General features: G+C 38.0%; 1 long non-coding RNA gene across 1 annotated transcript; it reads right to left on the bottom strand.

Moving 5' to 3' along the window:
* Positions 1–242: 242 nt before the first annotated feature.
* Positions 243–4,215, bottom strand: LOC145958459 (uncharacterized). Its single transcript, XR_014434345.1, has 5 exons — positions 3,638–4,215; positions 3,400–3,455; positions 1,734–1,817; positions 889–972; positions 243–518 (listed from the first exon to the last, which is right to left on the bottom strand). It is a non-coding gene; the product is annotated as an uncharacterized LOC145958459 (long non-coding RNA).
* Between the last annotated feature and the right edge of the window lie 8,144 nt (positions 4,216–12,359).

Below are 12,359 nucleotides of genomic sequence, written 5' to 3'. Positions count from 1 at the left end.
TGTACTTACATGTTATGACTGTAGGTAAAAGTCATTAACTTATTCTTACATGCTCTGACTATAGATAAAAATATTTTTTATTTTATTTATTATTATTATTATTATTATTATTATTATTATTGTACCTATATATATATATATATATATATATATAATATCTCTTATAGAGAATATGTGTACTCTATACGAAGTGTAGTTCAAATTTTATTATTATCTTGTATACAAAAAATGACATTAAAGTATAAAAAAAAAAGTCAAATATGGAGATTCTATATCAGTGTCAAATACCAGTAATTGTTGTCATGTTATTCTAAACATCATGTTTGTATTATATTTCAAGTATCATTGTTCATAGAGCTTGAAATATAAGTACCCAAACTATGTTATAAAAATGACAAATTCATGATGTTAAAGTTGCTAATTAGAAATAAAAAAGGAAAACATATTGCATTGATAAATGTCATCGTGTAAGTATTGCCATCTATGTTGATCCACTGCATGTAAATCCTTCACCAATCCTAAAAAAAATATGAAAGATGTCAATTTTACAACGCTATGATAATTATCATCATCATGTACTATGACATTAAATTATGCATTTTAATTACTAAAGTAACATTTTAGAAGGGAATGAAGAGATAGAATTTAAGAGTTAACAAAATTGAATAGATAAAATGAAACATTTTAGGCAAGGAAAATATTTGTCACAAGTATATTTTCTTCCTGAAGCATATTATGTTATTTTTATTTCCCCAACCTTAAAAATTAAGTAATAATTACCCGTATTAAAAAAGTAATCAATGGTTACATTATATTACATTATTTTTATTTCAAGTGGATCAATTATAAAAGAATTGCACTGATATAGATTCGTATTTGGATGAGTACCAAACTCTCTATTCCACTGCCAAGACCAAGAGAGCAAACAATGAACTCCTTATCATATGGAACCCTAGTGGCAACAGGATCAGCCTGAAATAGATTAATAGAATTAGCCTCAACTTGTTGGAACTTGGAAAATAAAATAAAATCTCAAAATCAGACTCTAATGGTAATACAGTAGTTTGTTAGACAATCATAAAGGCCAAGGAAATGAATCATCTAGATTCAAATAGACTATGCAAACAAATTAATAATTTGATAGACACCATAATAACACTTGATATTTATTAGGTTTTATGTAACTCAAATCCATCAACCGATATAGCAGGCCTAGTAGCCCTTGAGTGATCAATAAAAGATAATAAACAGATTAGATAATAACACATTCAAGCAAAATTATTACTTGGGACTAGTTTCCCAATTTTTTGTTAGTGTGTATGTTTCCTTATAATTTATTATCTGTTACCTTATTTAGTTAGAACTACTTGTATAATTAAGGCTTTAACACTTAAGGTTTTATCATCACATTGTACTACAACATATCATATCAAGTCAATATCAATTATATCGTATTCAGTCTCTATTATTTTTCTATATACCTAAAACCTTATAATTTAAAGGTTTCAACACTAAGTAACTATATAAACTAATACTATTATATACTAAAAAGAAATCAGATAGTAGACCATCATTTGAATGAGAGATTAAAGAAGGAAAAAACTTGTAGCACCAACAGGGTGGCAACTGACATGCCAGGCAATGCCTAAGAAACAACCAAAAAAAATGAGTTTTCTAAGAAGATATAAAGCAAACAAAATTTTAAAAGAACATTCAGAAAAAGTAATTAGAACCTTAACAAATTGTTGGGTCTGGATTATATTTATGCACCTCCTAAAAACAGGTTTAGCAAATTGAGCAAAACCGGTACCCAATGCCTGTATAAAATTGAACACCAGCATTCCACATAAGGAGCAAGAAACTACATATGACGATACAGATATAGTCCATGTAAAAATTCAAATTATATAGATAGTTTTCCCCAAATTCCATGCATAACATGTGAATCAGAATGATAACCTAACTTCCAGCTACCAGCATAAGTTTATGAATTTAAATATTATACATGGAGAAGACTTCATTATCATGTTTAACAGAAACGTCATCTTGAAGGCATTATAATTTGTGGCAGATGAGAAGGCATAAAAAAAGAGTGACAAACAGAATAACCTGGCCTTTAGAATTAAATTAGACTAGACCGTGATTCCACATATTAATCTAGTCTACTTAGCAACATAAATAGAAACACCTAAGCTGTATCAAAATTTGAAAGTTGCTACCACTTCTCAATTAATGGTGGCATGAGAATGTCAAGATAAACAGGCTACAAAGCAAGGAGAGATACAATAGGTAAATAAATGTCTTTTGAAACAGGATAGAGAATATCAATAATAAATCATGAAAAATTACTTGACACTTTATTATTGGCTGAAATTTGTTGGAAATCACAAAATCACGTAAGTCTCACTCATCATTTTATGCACCTCACAAATGATTTTGTGTTACAAAAGGGACAAAAGACTATATTCCACAAAATAATAGTCCTCCATTTGTCTTCGTGCATGTATAATTGGCAAGATTTTCTCTATGCATAAATTACTTTAGTACAATAACTTCTTAAAGTTCACGGAGGGCCTTGGCAACACGAAGTGGTGTCTTCCTAAGACCTTCCCTGTTAATATCTTCCCCAAGACCAAGCAACAGCACCTTCACGACATCCTCAATGGAAGCAATATCAGTCTTTATCTCTTCCTCAAAAGTCAAAACCCACTTCACCACACCCAATACTCACTCCATTTTCAAGCTCCCCATTGAAATGCCCCTCATCAAAACAGCCCATTGAAAGATCACAAATCCCACAACAAAACTATGACCCAAACATGCACTCAACTACCATACTCCTAACGTATCCACTAGGAACAAATAAAATATCTCAAATCTTCTAAATTTTATATTACTTCATTACATAAACACTCTTTTAATCACTATTGATGAGTGTTAACTAATTTTGCTTGAATTTATGATGGCAGAGGAATTCAACTGTGAGGTTGGCACTGATGGTAAAGTGTTAATGTGTGGAGTAACTACAACAGGAGAGAAAACGTTCAATTCCTAGATGCAAGACAATGAACCAAGGAAAGTTACATGTGTATGCTTGGTTTCCAATTGAAAAACTACAAATCCATATACATAACAGTATAGATGCAAGACAGTATAATAAAAAACCTACATCCTGCCTAGAAAAATAATTTTCACAACAGAGTAATAACAAAGTTCAAAATAGATGCAGACTACGCATGCAATTTATTAGAACAGATATACTACAAGAGAAAATTATAAAATATATATTGCTTATAAAATATGAAATTGAAAATCTATCAAAGAAGAATAGAGTATAAATATGATCCTTAAAATGTAATTAACAGAGGAAGAATCCAAGAGTGAGAAGATATAAAATACCTATTGACAAACTGGTAAACGTTCGAATACGAGATCTGTGAGTGCTTCTTCGACATCTGTTAGCAAACTCAGTACCAATAAACAAATCCTACATTAGACTCAAGAAGGAGAAAAGTACGAGATAAAATTCGAAAGTAAAGCGCAATGAAGTAGACGAATTGGGATTATATGAACCGAAAACCTAGATTAGAAGAAACACATAAGATGTAGGAGATATGCAAATTCATGATGAAGAAACCTGTAAATAAATAATATTGAAGAAGCATTTGAAGGTTGTAGTCAAACTTCGAGACTCAGAACGGAGACACGAGACTCAGAACGGAAACACGGAGACACGAGCGAGGAATGGGTGCAGCGAGAAAGAATGGTGTAATTGGTTTGTTAATATGATGCGTTTTGGGCTCCCACTGCAATATATATAAACTTTTTAATGTTTTGGGCTCACACACTGCAGTATATATATAAACTTTTCAATGTTTTAATTATTGATTTGTTAATTGATACATTTTTATTTAATTTATTAATTAATTATTTTTTAAAGATTGGTTATTTAATTCTAATTTTTAATTATATATTTTGTATTGATATTGATTTTCTATGAAATTAATTAGTCTTATATATAATTATTTATTTATTTTACATGGATTTTTATTTATATTAACTAACTGTAGGTATAAATTTTGTAAATTTTTTACCTACTTAAAGTAGTAGTAGGTATAAGTCTTTGAAGGCTTTTACCTACATTGATAATTTGTTGGTAGAAGAATTTTAAGTTATATTGAGTTTTGCCTACACCAAACAAAAGCGGGTATAGATTTTTGAGTTATACCTACATTAAACATTTGTAGGTAAATTTTTTTTTATAGTTTTACCTACACTAATTCAGGTCTATAGGTAAAAGTGTCTGTAGGCATAAGTTATTTTTTTTGTAGTGTGTTTTGAGTAAAACATTGGTGGCGACTCCAAGAACCCTTCTTTTGCGAAAACCACTAATCCATGGAGGGTTCCGCTTGGGATTAACATGGATTGGTGAATCATTTAATAAAATTGTTAGTCCGATGAGGTCTCAGTTTGAGAATAAGTCGTTCTAACAATCCATCTTTTCAAAACTTTAAAAAGAGTCCAAACATCGTCGCGAATGCCAACGTCCGTTTCGGCGGGTGGCGACAGATGGCGACTCCACTGGGGAAGCCTCGAGAGTCAGTCCTATTTAGTGATGGATTTTTTTCTAAAATAATAGTTTAAAATTACTTCATTACCCCTCGCTTGTATGATAACATGTTTTATCTATTTGGCTTTAATAACTGTTGCGCGTTTAAATTTTTGCAATTGTTTGAAATATAAACTGCACACAAACCTTTGCACACAACAGTTCCCTCTATACCCGGGGGCTGTAGACCCCTAAAATTGTCCGGGTCGGAAATAAGACTCTCGAAGACCGAAGGGAAGTCAGCCGGAAGGACTCCTGGAAGACCCCAGAAGACCTTAGGATGCTTATCTGTAGGTTTAGAAGTCTTAGAGTAGCTTAAAATAAGGAAGTGGGAGGATTGGAGCTCAATACGGCCTCCTAGAAGTTCAGTACGGCCGTACTGAACATTTTGAACTACAATACGGCCGTACTGAAACCAATACGGCTGAATTGAAAGTTCTAAACTTTCAATACGGCCGTACCAAATTCAATACGGTCGTACTGTAGTTCAAAACTTCAGTACGGGCCGTATTGAAGTCAGAGGCCGTACCGCGCCTCACTCCTATATATAGAACGCATTTGGCACGTTCTCCCACACATTTGGATCATTCCTCCCCCCTCTGGCTGAGTATTCTTGGGTTTTTGAGCTATTCTCTGCCCTAGAAACCTCTCCAAGAGTTGATCCGACGAAGTTCTTGAATTCTGAGCACTTAGCTTGAGGATTCGAACTAGTCGAAGGGAAATCTTTTTGATTTCCATAGTAAAAATTATCTTCTAGGAGAGGAGCGAGCAAGCTTGTAGTGTGAAGGAGCGCCAAAAAGCCTCCTAAACTTCGTTTCGAATATATAAAAGCTTGCTTCGGAGGTTTCTTTCTAAATCCTTTCTTTTACTACTTTTATTTACGGCTTTATGATTGTTGCATTGCATATTTAAATTATGTAAATATTTAATTTATAATCGCTTATAATAAATAGGGGTAATTTAGTAATTTTATGCTTTTATTTATGAAATAATCCGTCATAGGGAACCCGAAAGGGGCGTTGTGGGGTGCTAACACCTTCCCCACACGTAACCGACTCCCTTACCCAACTCTGGTTGTAATGGCCGAAGTTGATTTGCGAAAATCAATTGCCTTGTATCTTTTTCCAATGTTTTGAGTAAAATATTGGTGGCGACTCCAAGAACCCCCTTTTTTGCGAAAACCATCAATCCATGGAGGGTCCCGCTTGGGATTAACATGGATGGGTGAGAATCATTTAATAAAATTGTTAGTTCGATGAGGTCTCAGTTTGAGAATGAGTCATTCTAACAATCCATCATCTTTTAAAACTAAAAAGAGTCCGACCGTCTTCGCGAATGCCAACGTCCGTTTCGGCGGGTGGCGACAGATGGCGACTCCACTGGGGAAGCCTCGAGAGTCAGTCCCATTTAGTGATGGATTATTTCTAAAATAATAGTTTAAAATTACTTCATTACCCCTCGCTTGTATGATAACATGTTTTACCTATTCGGCTTTAATAACTGTTGAATGTTTAAATTTCCGCAATTGTTTGAAATAAAAACTGCACACGAACCTTTGCACACAACAGTTCCCTCTATACCCGGGGGCATGAGTGGAAAGCCATAGGGAGTGGATGTTAGTACGGCCGGTTGTCGAATGGGTCTATAGGTGCCCGTAGACCGTTGTCGGAAAGCATCACTCAAGGTGAAAACCATGAACTCAAGTCCGACAGTGCGTTGGAACTTTCCATCGACTTACGACGAGAGGGATTGGGTCCCTATAATGGGGGCACCTTGGGGGCCTTGGACCGGTGAGAATAGTTAGAACCTCCTTGAATATGCACTTGTCTGCAGGATACCCCTACCTCGTGATTCGCTCGTGACTGTTCGTGGATGAGTGAATTGTCTGTGCATTGTTATGTGACATTGTTTGAGCATACATTGCATTCTTTAAACATACAACATTCTTTTTTTAATAAAAAAAATAAAATAAAATAATAATAATAATAAGAATAAATAGGAATAAGAATCTTCCAATACATGGTGTTAATATCTACCCTCATCACATTCATGTAGGTAGTTTCCCTTTTCACCCAAAAATATACAAAAAAAACAAAAATACAAAAAAATACAAAAAAATACAAAAAAATACAAAAAAATACAAAAAAATACAAAAAAAATACCCACAAAAAGAAAAAGGGTTATTTATCCAAACCAAGCAATATCATGCATCATCTTAGGAAAATCCTAAAAACATGATAATGCTTAGTTGAATAAACACAATGCATGCATATTCAACGCCATCATCTCATATCATGCATTCTTATCAAAGATCATGGAGAGATCTAGGATAGTCATTCATTTGCATATATCTCTCCTAGTAATTCATTAATAAACATTAATAAAAAGAAAGGATTAATCGATGCGTATGTTCAGAATGGATCGCACGCCATTCGTTATTAAGAGTAAGCCAACAACCGCACCAAGCGAACGCAGATCAACTCCGTTGTTGGTAATCAAGACGAATAAAGGGGAAGGTCCGACACCGTTGAAGATAACGATTCCAAGACCTTTTCCCTACGAATCGAATAAGGCTGTGCCATGGATATACGACATCCATTCTTCTGCCGACAGCGATATCTCTAACATCGCTGGACTTGGGGGCATGACTAGGAGTGGCAGGATCTACACTCCCGAAGATCTTCATGATAAAGCTCCCAAGAATAAAGGAAAAGAAAAAGAAAACAATAAAACCGAGGAAAATAAGGAATCCGAGGAGGAGACTGACTAGCTGTTAAAATATATCCGACAGAGCGAGTACTCCATCGTGGATCAACTTCATAGGACGCAGCAAAGATCACTCTGTTGTCGTTGATCCTAAGCTCCGAACCGCATCGGCAAGCTCTGTTGAAAGTCTTGAACGAGGCATATGTGTCGCACACTATCTCCCAAGACAAGTTTGAGGGGATTGTTAGTCACATCACGGCTAATGATCACCTCACTTTCACCGATAAAGAAATCCCCGCCGAGGGATCGAACCACAACAAGCCCTTGCACATCTCTGTAAAGTGCAAGGAATATCACATCGCTAAAGTCTTGGTGGATAATGGATCTTCCTTGAATGTGATGCCAAAAAGAACGCTTGATCAAGTGGCAATCAAGGGACTCCAAATGCGCCCGAGCAACATGATCGTCCGAGCTTTCGACGGTTCTAAAAGAGAAGTGGTGGGAGAAATTAATCTTCCAATCCAAATTGGACCCACCATCTTTAATGTCGAATTTCAAGTGATGGACATTACTCCCGCATACAACTGTCTCCTCGGCCGACCTTGGATTCATGATGCGAAAGCTGTTCCCTCTACGCTCCACCAAAAAGTCAAATTCATAGTAGGTGACAAGCTGGTGACGGTACAAGATGAAGATGACATACTCATCAGCAAGCCATCTGCTATACCTTATGTGGATGCGGCATAGGAAGCTCTAGAGACCGCCTTCCAAGCATTGGAAATCGCCAATGTCGAAACGTTTCCACGAGAAACGAAGAAGGTAGCTTACATGCTCACAAAGCACAGATACTTTCCTGGACAGGGACTTGGCAAGGATTCCCAAGGAATTTCCGAGCTACCCGTTATTAAGGATAATCCGGGGAAACAAGGGTTAGGATAAAACCCTAATAAAGATCAAAGGACGAAGAGGAATCAAGATCCTTCTCGACGTTCTTTAAGCCAGATCTTTAGGAAGGCCGGTTCACAAGCGTCAAGGCCGGTCGTCGTCATCAAGTGCTATTTTTCTTCCGATAGGGATGTATAGATCTGATGACTATTAGAGATCACTCCTCGGGGACAGCCCGACCCCCGAGCCTCGATAGGGCACATGTTTCCATTATGATTATAATAAAATCATTCTTTATCCATCTCTTATTGCTTCTTTTCTCGCTTACAATAAACTTCTAGGCCACATTATTTAACCCAGTTTGAATAAGCATAAATGAGGTTAAAATCGTCTTAACAATAAACCCGCATCATTTTTATGTGGAAGTGTGCATGACAGCTTGGAGCACCTTTCCTTGGCCTCGAAAAGTGCCATCATGGATAAAAATAAAATCCTAAAAACAAAAAGCTCGGCAGGAAACCCAAAAAGGGGGCTGCGCAAAAATAAGAGCAAAGAACCCGCTAGGAATCCCACGGAAGGGTGACCTAGGCAAAAATTAGGGTTACAAAAATAAACAAAAACAAAGGTCCACTAAGACACCACAAAGGGGTGTTTTAGGCAAAAATAAGGACAAATCAAAAAAGCAAAAGAAATCCATGATGGTACCATGAGCCGAATTCAAAAAGAAAGGTTCAAGGGAAGCTATCCAAGTTGTTAAATCACAACATCAATAATAAGACTTTCTTAAACTTCATAAGTGTTTGATCAAACAAGCCTAAACACTTGAGCCTACCTTGGCCAACCATTCTTACAAAAACCGTTTCCAAAACAATAATAATCCCCTCTAAAACACAAACTTTCGGAAAAAAAAATATATCCTTCCCTTCTTTTCTCTCTTGTCCCAAATGATTTTAGAATAATCTAGTGGAAACATGGAGATATAGTGGTCAATAGGAGGGTTGATACATTTTCTAAAGGAAGGGAAGGATCACTTGGTTGATGACACCAATCTCATACGCATCATTCCTCGGTTATAGAAATCGGCAGCGCACAGCCCGTCTAGAGGAATGGCAAAAATCCAAGCAAAGAAACGCATCGTTTAATTCTTTTGAAAGATAAATCAAATAGAATTAGGTGCATCATACCGCATGCATGCATACAGATGATAGGTGTACTGGAAGATCACTTATTCTCTGTTTATTGAAAAAATAATAATAATGAATAAACTTGCATTTTGTGCATCACACCCATTAGTTGCACATTCAAAGACCTCATCATGAGGCATCTCATAAAATAGAAAAATAGAAAAATTGCTTGTGTATGATAGCAACCAACAGAAAAAGCCGAAATTGACAAAAAAAGGCAAAAACAGAAAAAGCCAAAAAAAAAACGAAAAAAGGCAAAATTCAGAAAATCAAACACATACAAAATAACTGAGCCTGGAGAGGCTTGCCGAAATAATACTGCCCAGAGACATCTCAAGCTTCCACTCATGGGTCGAATTCCCAGTGAAGGCTATCAAAAGCAAGATCAGCAAGATTCCCCGATGGAAGCATGATCAACCAAGCAAAATATCCGAGTCAAAGGACTTAGACTTCCTCAGTGGAAGATAGCTTTCCAACTCAAGCGACGAGTGAAGCTAAACCTGAAGAGGCTTTCTAAATAATACTCTGGGACACATAAGATCCTCAATTCCCATTCGCCTACTCAGAGGCACCCCTTCAAAAAGAGAAAATAAAAAAAAAGATCAATAATCATTCCCCAAGCGGAATTTGGCACTTGGCCAATCATTGAACGTCAAGATGATCTGCCTAACAGAAGAGGCCAAATCAAGGTCAACATGACAGAATCCCCTAGCGGATGACAGCCTACGCAGAGGCAACAAAAATAAAAAAAAAATCAAAAAGAGTCACCCGAATAAGGATAACCGGGATACTCCACCAACGTCGAAAGGACGTCAGCCAATCATAAGGCACCGCTCATCTCAGAAAGAGCATCTTTGTGTCTGCACCCCAAGGAATCAGAAATTCCCCAGTGGGCACCAACTACGCAATGGAAAGTTGGGACACGAGAACCTATGAGTAACTGCACATCCCCTAGACGGATCCCTGCGTTATCCAGCCCTCAGCGGCACCAAAATCAAAAACAACTGTCAAAGCAGCATCGTGGACTGTGGAGACAAAACTATCACAGATCCCTGGAGAGGGCAAACTCACACTGCCAACGTCGTCAAAAACACGGAGGCAGACCCTGGGGAGGGCAAACCGCAGACCCTGGAGAGGGCAAACTTAGCTACCCCGTTCGTCAGAAACAGCGGAGGTATGCAGCTGCCAATGTTGTCAGGAAAACAACAGAGACAGAGCCTGGAGAGGCGGTACTCAGCTACCCCGTTCGTCAGAAACAGCGGAGGTATGCAGCTGTCAATGTTGTCAGGAAAACAACAGAGACAGAGCCTGGAGAGGCGGTACTCAGCTACCCCGTTCGTCAGAAACAGCAGAGGTATGCAGCTGTCAAAGTTGTCAGGAAAACAACAGAGACAGAGCCTGGAGAGGCGGTACTCAGCTACCCCGTTCGTCAGAAACAGCGGAGGTATGCAGCTGCCAATGTCGTCAGAAACAACAGAGGCAGAGCCTGGAGAGGCGGTACTCTGCCACCAACGTCGTCAGAAACAACGGAGGTGTGCAACTGCTAACGTCGTCAGAAACACGGAGGCAGAGCCTGGAGAGGCGGTACTCAGCTGCCAACATCGTCAGAAACATGGAGGCAGAGCCTGGAGAGGCGGTACTCAGCTACCAGTGTCGTCAGAAACACGCTGGTATGCACGAGCCTGGAGAGGCGACGACTAATACTCGACCTAGAGAGGCTACTCAACAATTTTCCCACCTGAAGACACTACAAGTCGGAAGGATGGCCTACTCCCCGGACAATTGGGTCAACTCCTTTACTTGTCAACCGGTACACCAAAAAAGCCGTTCGACTAAGTAAAGAGGGTGCAGCTGTAGACCCATAAAATTGTCCGGGTCGGAAATAAGACTCGAAGACTCTCGAAGACCGAAGGGAAGTCAGCCGGAAGGACTCCTCGAAGACCCCGGAAGACCTTAGGATGCTTATCTGTAGGTTTAGAAGTCTTAGAGTAGCTTAAAATAAGGAAGTGGGAGGATTGGAGCTCAATACGGCCTCCTAGAAGTTCAGTACGGCCGTACTGAACATTTTGAACTACAATACGGCCGTACTGAAACCAATACGGCCGTATTGAAAGTTCTGAACTTTCAATACGGCCGTACCAAATTCAATACGGCCGTACTGTAGTTGAAAACTTCAGTACGGGCCGTATTGACGTCAGAGGCCGTACCGCGCCTCACTCCTATATATAGAACGCATTTGGCACATTCTCCCACACATTTGGATCATTCCTCCCCCCTCTGGCTGAGTATTCTTGGGTTTTTGAGCTATTCTCTGCCCTAGAAACCTCTCCAAGAGTTGATCCGACGAAGTTCTTAAATTCTGAGCACTTAGCTTGAGGATTCGAACTAGTCGAAGGGAAATCTTTTTGATTTCCATAGTAAAAATTATCTTCTAGGAGAGGAGCGAGCAAGCTTGTAGTGTGAAGGAGCGCCAAAAAGCCTCCTAAACTTCGTTTCGAATATATAAAAGCTTGCTTCGGAGGTTTCTTTCTAAATCCTTTCTTTTACTGCTTTTATTTACGGCTTTATGATTGTTGCATTGCATATTTAAATTATGTAAATATTTAATTCATAATCGCTTATAATAAATAGGGGTAATTTAGTAATTTTATGCTTTTATTTATGAAATAATCCGTCATAGGGAACCCGAAAGGGGTGTTGTGGGGTGCTAACACCTTCCCCACACGTAACCGACTCCCTTACCCAACTCTGGTTGTAATGGCCGAAGTTGATTTGCGAAAATCAATTGCCTTGTACCTTTTTCCAATGTTTTGAGTAAAATATTGGTGGCGACTCCAAGAACCCCCTTTTTTGCGAAAACCATCAATCCATGGAGGGTCCCGCTTGGGATTAACATGGATGGGTGAGAATCATTTAATAAAATTGTTAGTTCGATGAGGTCTCAGTTTGAGAATGAGTCATTCTAACAATCCATC

The sequence above is a fragment of the Cajanus cajan genome, chromosome 1 (assembly GCF_000230855.2).
Source record: "Cajanus cajan strain Asha chromosome 1, NIPB_CcT2T_4, whole genome shotgun sequence".
Lineage (NCBI taxonomy): Eukaryota > Viridiplantae > Streptophyta > Magnoliopsida > Fabales > Fabaceae > Cajanus > Cajanus cajan.
This window is presented reverse-complemented; position numbering and strand designations above follow the sequence as displayed.